Genomic DNA, 19020 nt, shown 5'->3' on the forward strand with positions numbered 1-19020 from the left:
TCACAGTTGTTGTTTAGTCGTTCAGTCGTGTCCGACTCTTCATGACCCCATTGACCAGAGCACGCCAGGCACTCCTGTCTTCCACTGCCTCCCACAGTTTGGTCAAACTCATGCTGGTAGCTTCGAGAACACTGTCCAACCATCTCGTCCTCTGTCGTCCCCTTCTCCTTGCGCCCTCCATCTTTTCCAACATCAGGGTCTTTTCCAGGGAGTCTTCTCTTCTCATGAGGTGGCCAAAATCTTGGAGCCTCAGCTTCAGGATCTGTCCTTCCAGTGAGCACTCAGGGCTGATTTCCTTAAGAATGGAGAGGTTTGTCGGTGGGCTCGGTAGTGCCGCCTTCCCTGTGGAACACCCTCCCACCAGATGTCAAAGAGAACAACAACTACCAGGCTTTTAGAAGACATCTGAAGGCAGCCCTGTTTCGGGAAGCTTTTAATTTTTGATGTATTATAGTATTTTAATATTCTTTTGGAAGCCGCCCAGAGTGGCCAGGGAAGCCCAGCCAGATGGGCGGGGTATAAATAATAAATTATTATTATTATTATTATTTTAAAAATTACTTATTTGCAGCGTTTGTGCCATAAAGGCTCTCCAAGCGGCTGGCAAACGATCAATTGAAACAAGACGGTCTTTTACCCTCTAAAAGACACAACATACAAAAAAGGGGTAGGGTGGGAAGAGTGGGGTGGGGGGAGCAAGGTTGAGACCCTTTCTCAAATAGTAGCTCCTATGTCCAGTTGGCAGAGAAACAGTTTTAAGGGTCAATGGCGCCTGACGGAGTGGGTGTTTCAGCAAAGCCCTGTTCTCCATTTCTCCCACTGCAGGTGCCTTAGAATCACAGAATCAAATGGATTAGGCCACAGGCATAGGCAAACTCCGGCCCTCCAGATGTTTGGGACTACAATTCCCATCATCCCTGACCACTGGTCTTGTTAGCTAGGGATGATGGGAACTGTAGTCCCAAACATCTGGAGGGCCGGAGTTTGCCTATGCCTGGATTAGGGTTTCCCAAACTTTAGGTCTCCAGCTACTTCAGGACTACAGTGCCCATCATCCCTGACCGCTAGTGCTGCTAGCTAAGGATGATGGGTGTTGTAGTCCAAAACAGCTGGAGACTCAAGTTTGGGAAACCCTGGATTAGAGGATCATCTAATCCAACCCCCCTGCTGGATGTATAAAAAAATTAATTAATTAATTAATTAATTAATTAATAATGGTGATGATGATGATGCAGGAATCTTTTGCCCAATGTAGGGCTCAAACCCAAGACCCCCGAGATTAAGAGACTCATGCTGTACTGACTGTGCTATGCCATCCTTATGGGATGGATTCTGCCAGGTGCCTTGACCACTCTGGTAAGGGGAAGTTGGACCAGGTGAGCTTGGGGTGTGATCCTGAGAGGCTCTCCTTGTGTTCTTACTGAACCTGGGACCCTTTGAAGGCAAAGCCATGCCCCACCATTGAGCAATAGCCTCTGCTGATTGGTCATCCGGGGGGAAGACCAGTCTAACACGTGGCATAAAAGTATGGCATGAAATGTAATAAAGGCATTTTTATTTTTTTATCTTTTTGAGATGCTGGGGGAATAAGGCTTATTATGGGGTGCCTGCATGGCGCCTCCAATTCTTGCTGAGAAGAACAATAATAATTTGGATCTCTGATGCGCAGAACACTTTCATCCTGCCTATTCCTGCCCCCCTCCCTTGGCACAGAGGCTCCTGTCCTTCCTGCCCTCTTGGCCTTTGTCTACTTTAATGTGGGTCAGGCCTGGCAGAGCGATCCCCATGGCAACCCGTAATGAATGCCATTGGCTGGGGCGGGCTTGCCCCTGCTCTCATTAAATTTCAATGACTTTTTCCATGGGGCCCGGACATGTAATTAATATCAGGCGTATGGTATTCGTCGGGCCAAGGTTTTCAGGAGGGAAAAGCGTGATGATGTAGAGATCGGGGTGGGTGGGAGGAATTTACCCCTTCAAAAAACAGTATCAGGGCCAAGGTTGCAGCCACCATGCTTTTGGTAGGACTTTGAACATCTGTAAGGGGGGGGGGAAACAACCGTTAGCTGCTTTCATGTGATGTGCGCTTGTCATGGAAAGGGTGAGGAATCTATGGTGACTCGCTGCAGATCCAAAAATTGCTTATTATGTACACATGTACGGAAGTGAGAGCTGGACCATAAAGGAGGCTGATCGCTGAAGAATTGATGCTTTTGAATTATGGTGCTGGAGGAGACTCTTGAGAGTCCCATGGACTTCAAGAAGATCAAACCTATCCATTCTGAAGGAAATCAGCCCTGAGAGCTCACTGGAAGGACAGATCCTGAAGCTGAGGCTCCAAGACTTTGGCCACCTCATGAGAAGAGAAGACTCCCTGGAAAAGACCCTGATGTTGGGAAAGATGGAGGGCACAAGGAGAAGGGGACGACAGAGGACAAGATGGTTGGACAGTGTTCTCGAAGCTACCAGCATCAGTTTGACCAAACTGAGGGAGGCAGTGGAAGACAGGAGTGCCTGGCGTGCTCTGATCCATGGGGTCACAAAGAGTCGGACATGACTAAACAACAACAACAAATGCCTCTTGGATGAGTTTCGCAATGTTTCCCTTAAACATCTCTTCCCAACCTGGTGCACTCCAGATGTTGATGCAGCTAAACTTTTACCTTGGCTTTCCCCCCAGAGAAGCCCAGGGCAGCAAACGCAGGATCCACATGCAACTATGGAGGCAGAACTGTAGAGCCAAACCATGCTTGCGGCAGACTTTCATGCTCAAGCAAAGCACCACTGAGATGGGAAAACCTCTTATGCTCCTTCCTGCTTGGGCTGAGCCAATGGGCAGCCTGCTGGGCGGAGCCAGATCAGAGCCTAGAAAGTTCTTTACGCGGGAGCTGCAGTCGTGCACTTCCACCACATGGGGCAGTAGCCAAATGTTCCCGCCAGTTGCTCTGATGCAGGGCTGGGGAATGTGTGGTACGCCATATGTTGATGGACTCAATCTCCCATCAGCCTCAGCCAGCATGCTCAATGGTCAGGGATGATGGAAGCTGTAGTTCTGTTAAATCTGATGGATGCATTACAGATAGATAGATAGATAGATAGATAGATAGATAGATAGATAGATAGATAGATAATGATAGATAGATTATTATTATTTATTGAATTTATATACAGTGGTACGTCTGGTTGGGAACGGGATCCATTCCGGAGGCCCATTTGCAACATGAGCAGAACGCAGCCTGCGTCTGCATCTTCATGTGCGCTGGTCGCGATTTGCCACTTCTGCGCATGCACGTGACGTCATTTTGTGCATCTGTGCATGCGTGAGCGGTGAAACCCGGAAGTAACCCTTTCCGGTACTTCTGGGTCGCCGCAGGATGCAACCTGAAGCAAACGTAACATGAGGTATGACTGTACTGCCCTATACCCAGAGGTCTCAGGGCGGTTCACAAAGAAGATCAAAATATATAAAATCAAAATAAAAACAATCACCCAATAATACCCCCCACCAAAAGAGCTACATTTTAAAAGGTCATAGGATGTCAATCAGGTCAACCAAACGCCTGGTTAAAAAGGAACGTTTTTGCCTGGCTCCTAAAGGTGTATAATGAAGGCGCCAGGCGAACTTCCCTGGGGAGAGCATTCCACAGGCGGGGAGCCACTGCAGAGAAGGCTCTGTTCTTTTGTTGCCACCCTCCACACCTCTCAAGGAGGCGGCACACAAAGGAGGCCCTCAGAAGATGATCTCAGGACCTGGTTAGGTTCATATGAAAAGAGGCGGTCCTTGAGGTATTGCGGTCCTGAGCTGTTTAAGGTAGGTAGGTAGATGATAGATGACAGATAGATAGATAGATAGAGAGAGAGAGAGAGAGAGAGAGAGAGAGAGAGAGAGAGAGATAGATGATAGATAGATGATAGATAGATAGATGATAGACAGATAGATAGACAGATAGATAGCTTGTGAAGTTTCAGGTGCCTAACTTCCTGTTTGGAGTCTGCCTCTGACACGAGACCATGCTGTCTGCCCCTATGAAGAACCAAGGCACAAAAAGTTGGAAGAGGAAGGCGTAATCTTTGCCACTTTCTAATAGGTAACATGAGTGATGATGAGATGATGGAATCGTGTGTCAGCGGCATCTAGTGCTTGGGTTTGAAAAACGGATTATTATTTCATCTCCAGGAGCATTACAACTGTTCCCCAGTGAATCATCTCCAATTCCTGTAAGGATATCAGGGTATAATTTAGTGGTTGGATGTTCTGAAGTTAATATTTGGTTTAACAAACGTCACAGGGTAAAGCCAAGATTGAATTATTGCCAGAGTTGTCCGTTTATGGTTGGATTGTGGTGATGCTTAGGATGAAAAGACAATTACTATTGACAGTGCTGGGGGGGGGGGTTCATTTGTTTGAGTGAAGGGGGGAGAGGGACAGGAAGAACAGAGGAAGAGGAAGAAGGTTAATCATTAGCACATTATGGTGAGGAGATTGATTGAGGAGATGGGTATATTTAACGGTGTGGGCATGGTGGAAGATATTTTCCTAGTCAGAGGACTTGGAAGAGAGAGGATGGGATAATAATAACTATTGTGGGAATAGTAAAGTCTGGTGATTCCCTTCTAATAAGAGCTATCTTTCCACTGGTGCAGACAGGAAGGGGGTTTTCTGACTCAAAGCATCACCCTACTCAATGTTCCTCTCTGCCAACGGCTGCATTCAAGGCAAGGGGAACATTTTTACCAATGAGATGTGATGGGTAATTTTTGTTTTGGACCAGGATTCAAAGGTTGGCTCAGCCCTGAAGATCACCAGAGTCAAAAGTGGGTGGAACAATGAATGCAAGTTGTACCTCTGGACAACAGGCTAGTTTCTTCCCACAACACTCCTCTAGCCTCCATTCAGACAAGAAAGGGTCATTATTAGAATTGAAGGACACCTTGCAACCAGGCAAAAAGCAACTGAGGAGCAGGGCCATTGAGGGGCAAGACCCAGTGAGAGTCCCAAGGGCCAGAAAAAGTAGCCTGGAGGGCCAAATTCCACTAGGGGGCTATGATGTTTCCCCGCCTCTGTGTCAATGCAACCATTAGATAAGTCAACAGCTCTTCAAGGACACTGAACATGCTGGACGCACAAACACGAAAAATTCGGAACGGGGCTTCTAGTCTTTTTGTTATTGTCGTTTAGTCGTGTCCGACTCTTCGTGATCCCATGGACCAGAGCACACCAGGCACGCCTGTCTTCCACTGCCTCCCGCAGTTTGGTCAAACTCATGCTTGTAGCTTTGAGAACACTGTCCAACCATCTTGTCCTCTGTCGTCCCCTTCTCCTTGTGCCCTCCATCTTTCCCAACATCAGGGTCTTTTCCAGGGAGTCTTCTCTTCTCATGAGGTGGCCAAAGTATTGGAGCCTCAGCTTCATGATCTGTCCTTCCAGTGAGCACTCAGGGCTGATTTCCTTAAGAATGGATAGGTTTGATCTTCTTGCAGGCCATGGGACTCTCCAGAGTCTCCTCCAGCACCATAATTCAAAAGCATCAATTCTTCGGCACTCAGCCGTCTTTATGGTCCAGCTTTCACTTCCATACATCACAACTGGGAAAACCATAGCTTTTACTATATGGACCTTTGTTGGTAATGTGATGTCTCTACTTTTTAAGATGCTGTCTAGGTTTGTCCAGTCTTTGGCATTCCCCAAATCTCATTAAGTTGCAAAATGAGAGTAGATGGCTCCCCAAATCCATTTTGCATTTTTTCCTCCCTTTCACGAAGGGAAGATTAAATCCGGTCTCCTTGGAGCTGTCGATCACATCTTCTCCAGCAGAAGAAAAGAAGACGAGAAAGAGAAAAAAGGCTTGCCGCAAAACAGGGGGACGACTCAGTTTCATTTTTTCTACCTGTCATTCAAACCATTTGATCTGCACGTTCAAAGAAGCACCCACAGTCTCCATTGTATCCTTCGCTGAGACGGATGCATCCAGGAAAGAAAGAAAAAAAACCCGAGCAACCCACATTTATTAAAGCCTACTAGAAGATTCCTGCTTTCGAGATAGAAAGACCTTGCTGATGCTTTCTGTTTGCTCCAGGCAGGGAAATATAACAAAGTGGTGAATGGCCAACCCATGGGTCACAACAGGCCCACAGAGACTTCTGAACCTGCCCACGACACCTCCATAATTTTAATTTTAATTTTTGCATGTAACAAAATGTATAGATTGAGGAATTGTCGCAAAACCTCTAAGCTTTACGAGAAATATTAAAATTATCAATAAAAACAACGAAAGGTGATTAAAGTTGACAGTAAAAAAGATTAAAACCCGTCAATTTCTGTATCTCTGGAGTGGCTTGCTGAGACAAAAAAATCCATCCACTCTGCCAATTCCTCATTTGCTGACTTACGCTATTTTGTGCTTCTCTTTCTTTGGCACCCTGGAGAGACAAACTGATTTTCCAGCTGTTTCTTCAGTGTAAAAATCCAAGTGCTCAGCGATCCCAGGGGAAAGGGTTGCCTAAGCCAGGAGAAGAGGGATCTGGAGGGAGAAATGAAGCAGCTGGAGAGTTTTGTGCCTATCAGTGCAAACTGCAATACCTATATCTATATATTCAAGCGATCCATTTATTTCCAGCGGCTGTTTCTGAAAAGGGTTTCGTATTGGTGACTTCTTAAAAGGACAATGGTGGGGTGTAAGGTTGTTTGTGTGTGAATGTGGAGGGGCAGAAAGAGTCATTGACTGGTGGATTTTGACAGGGACGTCTTTAGCATATGCGCCACTGGGTGCAAAGATCTGCCCAGCACCCCCAAATTTAGTTTAAAGGTAAAGGGACCCCTGACCATTAGGTGCAGTCGTGGCCGACTCTGGGGTTGCGGCGCTCATCTCGCTTTACTGGCCGAGGGAGCCGGCGTACAGCTTCCAGGTCATGTGGCCAGCATGACTAAGCCGCTTCTGGCAAACCAGAGCAGCGCACAGAAACGCCGTTTACCTTCCCGCTGGAGCGGTACCTATTTATCTACTTGCTCTGGTGTGCTTTTGAACTGCTAGGTTGGCAGGAGCAGCAACCAAGCAACAGGAGCTCACCCCGTCACGGGGATTTGAACCGCCGACCTTCTGATCGGCAAGTCCTAGGCTCTGTGGTTTAACCCACAGCGCCACCCACGTCCTCAAATTTAGTTTAGCCGCCCCCAAATTAACTTTTATTGAGCTTTTTTTGGGAGGGGTTGTTGACCTTTTTTAGCAGGGGGCGAACTCAAAGTTGTTGGGATTATTTTGTGGGGGGAATCACTGCTTTTACTTCCTGACTCGTCTGGAATATTTGACGCTATGGAGTAACAGAGTGACATTGCTTTTCACTGCCACCGATCGAGAGAGACCGGTATACGTTTGGTGCCCCCCAGAATTTGGTGTCCGGGTGCCCCGCACCCCTTGCACCCACGGATAAAGTCCGCCTTTGGTTTGTGCCCTCTCCATGTGGCACGGCGAACATGCAGGTTACCCAAAATCGAATGCAGCCCTCATGCTCGAAATGAGTCCCCCACACTTCCATAGGCGATTAGACTGATTTAGCTGCTGCGGTTTCCCCTTAAGAATCAGGTAGCCTACCTACCCTGAGCAGCAAACTCATTCTCTCCACGTACATCTGTATGGCACCAAAATGGCATCACCCATGCACAGGGGAGAGGTAGCAGGAGAAACCGGAAGACTGGCAGAAATACAGAAAGAGAGAAAAAAGGACACACTCACAGACCCCCAAAGAAGTGTGGAGATGGAAATAAGTCCCTGAGGAGTGAGCCTCCTCAGTGGGTTTGGAATACGGTTGTACCTCAGGTTAAGTACTTAATTCGTTTCAGAGGTCCGTTCTTAACCTGAAACTGTTCTTAACCTGAAGCACCATTTAAGCTAATGGGGCCTCCTGCTGCTGCCGTGCTGCCAGAGCACGATTTCTGTTCTCATCCTGAAGAAAAGTTCTTAACCTGAGGTAATATTTCTGGGTTAGCGGAGTCTGTAACCTGAAGCGTCTGTAACCCGAGGTACCACTGTACTGGCCAGAAATGGAAAACATGGGAAATAGAAATGGAAATGAGGAAATTTTGCTCTGTTAGTTTGCCTAGTATAGGGTTACAGCCAATATTCTGGTTTCGTGGTTTCTTTTTTTCCTTTGTGCCTAGGGAAATTTGTACTTTTGTTCACTGTTTCTTCCCCTTTCCTATACTACAATAAACTGCTTAATTTGTTTTCTGAGCCGTTCCGCTTTTCGGACACATTTACAGGCTGCTTGCCTCCTGCCCCACAATGTTGTGTAGATCGGATGTGGGGAATCCCCAGCCCACAGAGTTACTGTATGTGTGGGGGTTTTTTTGCCCCTTTCAAAAAGAAGTTTCACTTGTTGGCTATGTCATCTGGCCAGTCAGGAATCATGTGGCGCACTGCGATGATATCACACCCCCATTGTACCAAATCTGATCTGGCTCTCCGATGACATGAGAAAGCCTGCTCAGAGTGAGGCCAGTGCTTCTTGCCCTCACCCGGAATGGGATAACTTTTCTGGCTTTGTTTTTCTGGCCCTTTGAGTGCTCTTGAGATGGGAGAGAGGGCTTTTTCAGGGGTGGGGTACGCAGTTCAGGGAAGAGAGGGCTCAGCCGTCGATTAAACAGAGAATAAATGAGATTCAGTAACGAGGTATACTTGATGAGAATGAAAGACTGCATGCCACAAAGTATTGCAACCGTCAGACAAAAGAGACATTTCCTTGCAGAAAATGAACTCGTCTTTCGTCTTTGCCCACAATCGGGTTCATCTCGGAAAACACTACACAGGCAGCCCCCCCCCCACTTCACCGCAGCATGAATTAATCATGAAGTAGCTTTGGGTTGGGGGTGGGATTTTATTGGGCAGGATGCCTGGGGTCTACACAATGAGGTCTCCAGGCTACCCTCCCCTCTAGGGGTCTTCAATTACACTTCCTAATGAGCCCTGTTTCATTAGCAAGGGAAGCAGAAGTCGGCACTAATTAAAATTAAATTAGGGCATACTCAAGTTCTGGCACAGAGTGCCCTGAGTTGTTAATTTTTCCTCCTTCTTCTTTTTTTAAAGCCTGCCTTGAACAAGATTGGGCCAAAAGGTCAAGTGATAACAATTAAAAAACACAGACAGCAATGTCAGTGCAAGGATTCCACCCTTCCACTCTGAATTTGCTATTCAGGACTCATGGGAGTGGGGGCTCAGTTCCTGAGAGGTTTAGAAAAGAGAGAGTCGGTTCCTTTATCCAATTGCTGCTCGTTGGTTCAGCACCCATCCGTGGGTACCTGTGAGCCCTTCGTGCACAGAAAAAGGCAGTGGAGGGTGGTCTGTTTGGGCAGAAGGGGCTCTGCCCCACCAACTTCGGCCAGCCCCCACCTGCCTGCCTTCTTACTTACAACCAGCGCAGTGGGTGGCACTCTCTCATCAGCTTCATCCTCCAAAGTCTCAGTGTTGCCATTGCAGAAAGAGGACTGGGATCAAAACCAGAGTGAGTTGGCTCCACCTGGCTCTGGCGCCACCTACTGTTGGCCTCCCTGCCTTCTGGCCTACCAGGCCCAATCGGCACCAGACCCACGGTGTGCCTGATGTAGCAATGGCCAGAAACATTAGCATAAGAACATGAATAGCGAAAGGCTGGACTGGATGAATCCCAAACCGGAATTAAGATTGCCAGAAGAAATATCAACAGCCTCAGATATGCAGATGACACAACTGTGATGGCAGAAAGTGAGGAGGAATTAAAGAATCTTTTAAAGAGGGTGAAAGAGGAGAGCGCAAAATATGGTCTGAAGCTCAACATCAAAAAAACTAAGTTCATGGCCACTGGTCCCATCACCTCCTGACAAATAGAAGGGGAAGAAATGGAGGCAGTGAGAGATTTTACTTTCTTGGGCTCCATGATCACTGCAGATGGTGACAGCAGCCACGAAATTAAAAGACGCCTGTTCCTTGGGAGAAAAGCGATGACAAACCTAGACTTAAAAAGCAGAGATATCACCTTGCCAACAAAGGTCTGTATAGTTAAAGCTATGGTTTTCCCAGTAGTGATGTATGGAAGTGAGAACTGGACTATAAAGAAGGCTGATCGCTGAAGAATTGATGCTTTTGAATTATGGTGCTGGAGGAGACTCTTGAGAGTTCAGTGGATGGCAAGAAGATCAAACCTATCCATTCTGAAGGAAATCAGCCCTGAGTGCTCACTGGAAGGACAGATCCTGAAGCTGAGGCTCCAATACTTTGGCCACTTCATGAGAAGACTCCCTGGAAAAGACCCTGATGCTGGGAAAGATTGAGGGCATAAGGAGAAGGGGACGACAGAGGACGAGATGGTTGGACAGTGTTCTTAAAGCTATGAACATGAGTTTGACCAGTGGAAGACAGGAGTGCCTGGCGTGCTCTGGTCCATGCGGTCACGAAGAGTCAGACACGACTAAATGACTAAACAACAACAACATCACTCAACACCCACAATGAACTACAGATCCCAGGATGCTCTGGGGAAAGCCATGACTGTTTAAACTGGTATCATAGCGCTTTAAATATATAGTGTGACCTCTTAAGAACTGTCATTTGAAGAGACAGAAGATGCTGCACATTACTTCACTGACCAACCTTATTTCCCCTCATTTTCACATGGCCAGGGGCTATGTACAGTAACAAACTCTTGCATATTGCCCAGAGGCTTATGCAATAATGAACATTCTTGGCAATATGAGAATATCTATTAAAGAGACTTGATTGCATTTTGGGGGAAAAAATCTTTAAATTTCTTTTCTTCATTCTAAGAAGTTGATGCTAAGGTCACATATGGCCACCAGATCTGTTATCCCCCCTCAGAGAGCCCCTGTCTCCTCCGGCCCACAAGATGCCTTCAGTGAACTCACAATTCTCTCTCTCAAAACTACCACCAAACCCTTCCCATGCTCAGCTGGAGTCACTTCACCTAGGATCTCCTTCCAGGATTGTTAGGGGGACCCTCTAGCCCCCTCACAGAGCTACAATTCCCAGGGACTGATTGCTAAAACAACTGGGAATTTTGTAGCTGCTTGAGGGGAAAAGGGGCTTCCTAACAGCTCCCAGCACCCTCAACAAACTATAGCACCCATAATTCTTCGGAGGAAGCGCGAACGGATTTACCGTATTTTTTGCTCTATAGACGCACCCGACCATAGGACGCACCTTGTTTTAGAGGGGGAGAAAAAGAGGGGGGGAAATCTCCCCCTCTCTGCTCAGCACCCTTCAGCGAAGTGACAGGAGAAACGGAGCCCCTTCCATTTCTCCTCCCGCTTGGCTGAAGGGGCACTGTGCTGCTCTCCCTCTCTGCTGAAGCCAGGAGAGTCTTGCTTTCCCGGCTTCAGCAAAAGGAACCCGAAGCCTTCGGAGCACAGCGCGAGTTCCCCCTGTGCTCCAGAGGCTTCGGGTTCCTTTTGCTGAAGCCAGGAGAGTCTTGCTCTCCCGGCTTTAGGCGGCTATCCCTGAAGCCTGGAGAGTGAGAGGGGTCAGTGCGCACCGACCCCTCTTGCTCTCCAGGCTTCAGCGAAAGCAATGTGAAGCGCTCCCTCTGCGCTTCGGAGACTTCGTGTTGCTATCGCTGAAGCCAAGGAGCCTGCATTCGCTCCATAGGACGCACACACATTTCCCCTTAATTTTTGGAGGGGGAAAAGTGCATCCTATAGAGCGAAAAATACGGTAGGTTTGATGAGGCCCTCAGCTACTGAAGGTAATGGGGCCATTTATATGTCCAGCTGTCCTTTGTCAACAACAAATTTTGTGTTGAATAGATGCTGTATATGGACCTAACAGATATCTAAAGCCATTTGCACATGCAGAATGTAGGCACCCTATATATAGAAATGAGCAAACCAGTGATATTTTAGGGAGCAGGCTAGCAGACGGGGCCCATGACTTACATCATAGGAGCCTACACAACACAAAACACTGTTGCTGTATGTAGGTTTTATTTTATTTGTTTTTTATCTTATATTTTGGAAATGTACATCTGGTTGTTGTTTTCCTTTAAATTTTTTAGGGGCCCCTAAGAGAGTGGGGCCCTAAGCTATAGCTTGTGTCAGGGGTTCAGGGACAGAGGCACAGGTGAGGGGGGAGACGGAGAGCGATGGGGAAGAAACCCAAGACAGTGAGGAAGAGGATGACAATGACTTGAGGTCTTCCATGAGTCTCTCAAGTGAATCGGAGGATTCCCAGAAGGGGGCGCCCCTGGTCAAGCCAAGGGGGGTCACAGGGGGGACCTGCCAGGAGCAGGGAAGCAGCAGGGAGACCCCGAGTGGGAGTGGGAGATCGGGGTCGGCTTCCCAGGAGGAACGGAGTGAGAAGGGTGGAATTCCCAGTGTGACACACGGAGCAGAGCAGGAAGGAGACAGGGGAAGGAGATCGGGGCAGGACGTCCTGCCGGAAGAGGCGGAGAGTAGTACAGGGAGTAGTGTAAGTGTCAAGAGAAAGGTCAGGGGTAGCGAACGCGCGCCAAGTTCAAATGTGGAGGCGCGCGGAAATGGAGAGAGCCCGGAGGAGGAGCCTGGCCCCAAAGCACGAAGGAGGGGGGAGCAGGCATCTGGGGGATCCGCGTCAGGGGAAAGCAGGAGGGAAGGAACCCAGGGGAGCAGGAAGACCCTGCGGAAAAGAAAGGACAGGAAGAGGTGGTCTAGCACAAGCCTCTTAAACTGGTGTAGAGGCGGGACCGACTCAGAGGGGACTTAAAACGTCTAGGCTAAAAGACGCGGGGCTGCACGCCTCGGTTGTCGAACCAATAATGAACTGCAATAAACATCCTTGTATATAAGAAGAGCTTGGCGTTGGTCTTTTGTGAGCTGAGACCTGAGGCAGCCCCTGACAGCTTGTTTAGATAACACGTAAATCCAGCACTGGGAGGAAGCCATGACTGTTTAAAGTGGTATCACAACACTTTCAATGTATGGTAAGAGTGTGGTCTGAGTTCCAAAGATGCCAACTCCTAGGGGCTGAGAACATTCGACCCTCCTATTAAAATATTTGAGGGGGTCACCTTTGGGGGGTCACCCCCCCAAAGTTGATAGGCATAGCCATTCAAATTGTGTGTGCAATCTTGTGTTCAATTATGTGGGGCAGAGCTTACCTGCCCCCCACATACGTTTTATTCAAGTGCCAACAGTACCCACTATTTCACATAATCCTTGGTTATGTGTGATCTCAGCAGAACTCCATATAGAATGAAACATGGCTCAAGATTGCCACTGGAAAGCAGCAAATATCGGTGCAATCCGCACCCAAATTCTTTCCGAAGCTGACTGAGTTTTCAATTTCCAAGCAGAGTCCTATGGCCATTGCCTGGACATCTCTATTTTCATCGGATAAATGTTAGAAGGTTTGGAATAGGATGTCCCTATTTCCATCAGAGAAATGTTGGAGGGTATGGAAAGATTGTGTAGCGTTTGGGACATTTTAATTTAGAGAAAAGTCACGTAAGGCACATATTAGAAGCATAGCTGTCAACCGTCCCTTATTTGGCGGGAAACTCCCTTATCCCAAAGCCGTGTCCTGCTGCTGTCCCTTATTGATGATGTCCCTTAAATTTCCTGGGTTTCAAAGGAAGCAGCTCCTCTCCCTCCCTCCCTGCTGGCCAGGAAGGAGGGAGGCTCCAACTGTGTTGCTTGGCTGCCCGGCCCGCCCCCCTCTGGCCTCCTCTCACCACCCTCGGCCCCCGGGAGCCCCTTCCCACCGGGACTGGCAGGAGCCTCTGACCCTTCCGCCACCATCCTCTTCGCGGCCGCCAAACTGAGCGTCTCTGCCTGGGGCCTCCCCTCTGCCCGCCGCTGCCACCACCGCTCCCGCTAGGCCGTACTGCGGCTTCGCCGCTGAAGGATCCAGATGAGATGGGTAGCCTGGCGCCCGTCTATGGGCAGCCTATGAGTTGCTGAGGAGCCTTGAGAGGAGAGCGAGGGCAACCATAGAGAGAGCAGTTCAGAGAGAGGAGGCGAAGGCGTGGGCAGGTGTTCCAAGGGCTAACCATAGAGGGGGAAAGCGGAGGAAGGACCGCAAGCGCTTCTCCCATAGATTTGTAGTGGCAGACTAGGATAGATGGTCTGATCTGCGGGTTTACTTCGGGTGCTATTTCTCCCCCCCCCCTTCCTCCCACCCCGCCTGATGGAACTGAAAGCTGCAGATGAAGCACGAGAGAAAAGATACAGAACTGCAGCGGCATCTTCGTAGCTTGGACTTCGTTTTGCGCGAAAAGTGGTTGCTGCTTGTAGTTCTTTAATTGCAGTGTTTCATCAGCTGGTGTCTTGAGCAGCAACCTCTGGAAACAAAGGGCTAAAAACCGGCGCTGCTCTCCCAAATTATCTGGTCCCTTTTAACTTCGTATTTCAGCTGGTTGACTAAAATCCCTTATTTTGGCTGCTGATCCCTTATTTTCAAGGCTGCTGGTCCCTTATTTTCAAATCTGTAAGTTGACAGCTATGATTAGAAGTTTATAAAATTACGCATGGCATGAAAAAAAGGGGAGTTTTTCCCCCTTCTCTCATAACTCCAGAAGTCATGGACATCCTAGAGCTGGATGCTGGAAGATTCAGTATTCACTCAGCGCATAGTTAAAACTATGGAACTCGCTGCCACAAGAGACAGTGATGACTATCGACTTGGACGGCTTTAAAAGAGGATTGGAGGCCGCAAATGCTTCTGGAAAGCAGTTGCTGAAAGCCTCAGGAGGAGAAAGGGGTATTGTGTTCCGATCCTGTTTGCCGGTTTCCTACAGACATCTGTCTGGGCCCTGTGAGAACAGGATTCTGGGCTAGATGGGGGCATTGGCCTGATCCAGCAGGCTGTTCTCATCAGTGGCGTAGCATGGGTTGCCAGCACCCGGGGCAAGGCAAGTAATTTGCGCCCCCTAACCCATGGATTTGCGTCCCTAACCTGTGGATTTGGGCCCCCTAACCCTAACCCCCAGATGTTGCGCCCGGTGCGGCCGGCTCCCCCTGCACCCCCCACGCTACGCCACTGGTTCTCATCTCCTCATAAGGCTGAAAACACCCTGTCGCAAACACTGGCAGAACACACCATATTCCATGACGGCAACTTTGGCAAGCGCTTAATGGCAGCCGCAGTGACTCAGCGGCTTATGGTGCCTTTAATGGGTATTTACAAGGCACATCATGAGGTCTCTAAATGCCGTGTTTCAATAAAAAAACATCCTTAATGTGTATTTTCATCTCCGCCAGAACAAGGCCAAATGGGCTGTTACTTTTAAAGAGGGTGATTGTGTGTGTTCTAATTTCCACCTCCCCCCCCCCCACTAATGTGTTTTGTATGAGGAGCCTGACTGTGAAAGGTTGGTTTACTCACAGTTGGCTAAATAATCCTTGTTTCGCTCTCCACACTCTCATTTATTTAGTCTCATTCAACTCCATAATGTGTGTGTTAAAGGACTCCTCTGGTTGCGCCGCTGTTAACTGCTGAATTCTAATAAAGTCTTGTTTATACTGTTGGCCTGTCCCTTCCATTCAGATCTCTGGATGGTGCAAGGTCGCGTTCTTCAACCTTGGGTCCCCAGACATTGTTGGATTACAACAACGACAACAACAACAATTGCTATTTTTCCAGAAAAAGAAGTGTCGGAACTCACCGTGAACACCTCCCTTGTTCTCTTAGAATGGCAATGACACCCATTTGAGAGGTGCTGGGATTGTGAGTTCTGGCTATAAAAAAAAACCCTGATAAAAAAGGTAAAGGACCCCTGGACGGTTAAGTCCAGTCAAAGGTGACTATGGGGTGCGGCGCTCATCTCGCTTTCAGGTTGAGGTAGCTGGCGTTTGCCCTCAGACAGCTTTCCGGGTCATGTGGCCAGCAGGACTAAAGGATTCTGGCGCAATGGAACACTGTGACGGAAACCAGAGCGCACGGAAATGCCATTTACCTTCCTGCTGCAGCGGTACCTATTTATCTACTTGCACTGGTGTGCTTTTGAACTGCTAGGTTGGCAGGAGCTGGGACAGAACAACAGGAGCTCACTACTTGGTGTTGGTGGGATTTGAACCACCAACCTTCCGATCGGCAAGCCCAAGAGGCTCAGTGGTTTAGACCACAGTGCCACCCTTGTCCCTGATAAAACTCATACTACTACTAATACTAATACTAATATATTTATATGCCACCCATATCACTGGGTTGCCCCAGCCACTCCGGGCAGCTTCCAACAAATTAAAACATCAAACACAGTAAAACATTATAAAAATTTCCCTATACAGGGCTGCCTTCAGGTGTCTTCTATAAGTCAGATAGTTGTTTATTTCCTTGACATCTGATGGGAGGGCGTTCCACAGGGCAGGCGCCAACACCAAGAAGGCCCTCTGCCTGGTTCCCTGTAACTTCACTTTGCACAGTGAGGGAACCAATCAAATCCTGGTGAATACCTATAAATCACTGAAAAGGGGTGGCTTTTTGCTTCTTCACGTATGTTCATAAAAGGTGAGTCTTATATCAGGGCATCAACAGCACACAAAAACTTATTGCAGTAGGTGAAATTGCTTTGCAGAAATTAGTATATTAGGAAAAAAACAGCCTACAAATGTGTCTATTAGGAGATATTTGTGCTAAAATGCTGGTGAATATTCTTAAGGACGTTTTAATAGGAAGATGATAGATAGGTAGATAGATAGATAGATAGATAGATAGATAGATAGATAGATAGATATAGATAGCAAACTGCTGTGGAAACATGGAGAACTGTACTTCGGATTGGGGGGAAAATTAGAAACTGAGAGAAACCGAAACTGACAGATTTGTCTATCCCGACTATATATCTATATCTGGATCCCTGACAAGAGCAGCTGATGTTAGAAATGTTGACACAGTTATAACTAGAGCAGCAATTAAAAGCTGGCTTCTAGGGCAGGTAGCATGTTAAGTTTCTCTGTGTAGGAAGAAGAGCGCTGGCGAGGAGGATAAAGTCACCAGGTTTGTTTCCTTGGTGCAGAATTCCCTCAGGCTGATGGGTGAGTGACAGCTTGCTGAAAGGTGGCTGAAGCAAAGGGAGGAGCCGAGGTTCGGTGCTTCTCCTGAAGCTGCTGCTCTTCCTTAGACAAGCTGCAGCCGCCTTCTCAAGTCTACATTATTCACTTCTATTCCCCCCCCCCACGTTTTCCCCTCACTGTAATAAGTGTGCATTATTCCTTCTTCCCTTTATGAGCAGTTTCCAGAATCTGCATGCAGGCCTGTACTTGCTTTCATGTGCGATTCTTCCACAGCTCCCTGTGGAATGAAATCGGGGAGCTCATCCCTTCACATCCTGCAAAATACAGTGGTACCTCAGGTTACATACGCTTCAGGTTAAAGACTCCACTAACCCAGAAATAGTGCTTCAGGTTAAGAACTTTGCTTCAGGATGAGAACAGAAATCGTGCTCCGGCGGTTCGACAGCAGCAGGAGGCCCCATTAGCTAAAGTGGTGCTTCAGGTTAAGAACAGTTTCAGGTTAAGTACGGACCTCCGGAACGAAATAAGTACTTAACCTGAGGTACCACTGTAAAGGATTTGACTCTAGTCTTTGCAATCTGGCGTTTATGCAGAAACACTGAAAGGTTTCGGGTGTCTGCAATATACACACCGTAAACTTCAAACACATTTGAAGCGTGACATTTCCCCCCGGAGAATCCTGGGAACAGTTGGTTAAGGTTGGTGGGAATTGTAGCGCTGCAAGGGGTGAACTACAGTTCCCAGAATCCTTTGTGGGAGGCCATGCGCTTTAGATGTGTGGGGCGTATGGAGCCTCAATGTATGTATAAGTGTGTGTTTGTAGGTATTTGGACAAAATATTGCTTTTGCACATAAATCGACAGCAACAGATCAGAATTCAGAGTTCAGATGTACAATCAAGAGGCATTACAGCAGAGGTTCCCAAACGTTTTCAAGCCATCCTTTCCACCTTGGTTCCATAAATTCATTCCCATAGCCCCCTATCCTATAAAAAGCATTATTCAGAACAGTGGTTTGCACAACCCACCCATTCGAAACCAAAGCAAGGAGTTGCGCATTTATTCAAATCCACTTAAAACTAGTTTAATTAACTCAACAAAATTGATGAACTTGATCCAGTGATACCAGCTTTTCAGAGAGCCATCGCCTTGCCTTTTAGTGCCCCCCCCAGCACCGCATTACAGTATATTTACCGCATTCTCCGTAGGAAGCAATGTAGATTATTCTAGGAACATAGAAAGTTGCCTTATCTCAAGTCAGACAATTGGTCCTCCTAGTTCAGTACTGTATGTGCTGCCTGGCAGTGCGTCTGCAGGATTTCAGGCAGGGTTTAGTCCCAGCCAGGCTGGGGGTTCAATCTGGGACCTTCTGCTCGCAAGTTATTGAGAAGATCAGGGCTCATCTTAGCTGAGGGCAGAGAGAGGTAGGAAACTGTAGAAAACTCTCAACCTCCCCCCAAGCTCTGATGCTCTCCAATTTCATACCCTCCAACATTTCGCCAATGAAAATAGGGGCGTACTATTCCATCATCATCATCATCATCTTTATCTTTATACCCTGACCATCTGACTGGGTTGCCCCAGTCACTCTAGGCAACTTCCAACTTACATAAAAACATAATAAAACATAAAACATTTTAAAATTCCCCAAAGATGTCTTCTAAAGGTTGTGTAGTTACTTATCTCATTGACTCAGAGGTGTGTGTGTGCCTGCCACATAACTCCATACCCTCCAACATTTCTTGGATGAAAATAGGCATGTCCTAAGGAAAAATGGGACCATTCTGGGATCAAATCAGAAACCTGGATTCTGTAAATCCAAGACTGTTCCTGGAAAACAGGGACACTTGGAGGGGTGTGCCATTTTAACCAGATCACCACACACAATCATTTGGGCACTGGAGACAATTAAGATAACTGTTTTAATCCAATCAGTTCATTAATCCAAATAACTACCGTATTTTGCGCCCCATAAGACGCTCCGGCCCATAGGACGCACCTAGTTTTTTTGGGGGGAAATAAAGAAAAAAAATTTTATTTCCCCCCCAGGTGC

This window comes from Podarcis bocagei (assembly GCF_964188305.1).
Source record: "Podarcis bocagei genome assembly, chromosome: 16".
In the NCBI taxonomy this organism is placed as follows: Eukaryota; Metazoa; Chordata; class Lepidosauria; order Squamata; family Lacertidae; genus Podarcis; species Podarcis bocagei.